Source organism: Dasypus novemcinctus, chromosome 28, assembly GCF_030445035.2.
Source record: "Dasypus novemcinctus isolate mDasNov1 chromosome 28, mDasNov1.1.hap2, whole genome shotgun sequence".
In the NCBI taxonomy this organism is placed as follows: domain Eukaryota; kingdom Metazoa; phylum Chordata; class Mammalia; order Cingulata; family Dasypodidae; genus Dasypus; species Dasypus novemcinctus.
In genome coordinates this window covers 21,264,887-21,265,713 of record NC_080700.1, presented here as the reverse complement: position 1 = coordinate 21,265,713, position 827 = coordinate 21,264,887, and the positions used below count along the sequence as shown (strand labels likewise).

General features: G+C 43.4%; 1 pseudogene; it reads left to right on the top strand.

Moving 5' to 3' along the window:
• The first annotated feature begins 460 nt into the window (after nt 1-460).
• LOC111761206 (5S ribosomal RNA) lies at nt 461-579 on the top strand (annotated as a pseudogene).
• The last annotated feature ends 248 nt before the right edge of the window (nt 580-827 follow it).

Here is an 827-nt window from a genome sequence, read left to right as displayed (position 1 = left end):
AGATCTGGAACAAGACAAGGATATCCATTGTCACCATTGTTGTTCAACTTTGTACTAGAAGTTCTACCCTGAGCAATCAGGCAAGAAAAAGAAAACACATCCCAATTGGAAAGGAAGAAGTAAAACTTTCATTTTTTGCAGATGTCATGATCCTATAAGAGAGTGTTTTGAAACATCTATAAGAAAGCTTCTAGAGTTATAAATGAATTCAGCAAAGCAGTGGGGTAAAAGATCAACACACAAGAATCCACAGGGAGTGGATGTGGCTGAAGCAGTTGAGCACCTGCTTCCCACATGGAAGGTCATGGGTTTAGTCCCTGGTGCCTCCTAAAAACAAAAACAAAGAACAAGCAAACAAATGAAAAATCCACCTCAGGGGAGCTGATGTGGCTCCATACTTGAGCACTGGCTTCCCACATACGAGGTCCCAGGTTCAATCCCCAGTTCCCATACCTGAAAATAGAAGAGTCATACCACCCTGAAGGCATCTGATCTCATCTGATCTTGGAAGCTAAGCAGGGTCAGGTCTGGTTAGTACTTGGATGGGAGACCACCTGGGAATATCGAGTACTGCAGGCCAGGAGTAGATGTGGCTCAAGCGGTTGAGTTCCCACCTCCCACATGGGAGGTCCCAGGTTCAGTTCTGGTGACTCCTAGAAAAAACAAACAAGCAAAACAAATGATAAAAATAACAACTCAGGGAAGCAAATGTGGCTCAGTGGTTGAGCACAAGCTTCCCACATATGAGGTCCCAGGTTCAATCCCCTGGTACCTAAAAAAAAAAAAGAAAAAAAAAAGAAGGGAAACAGTTATGGCTCAATCAATTG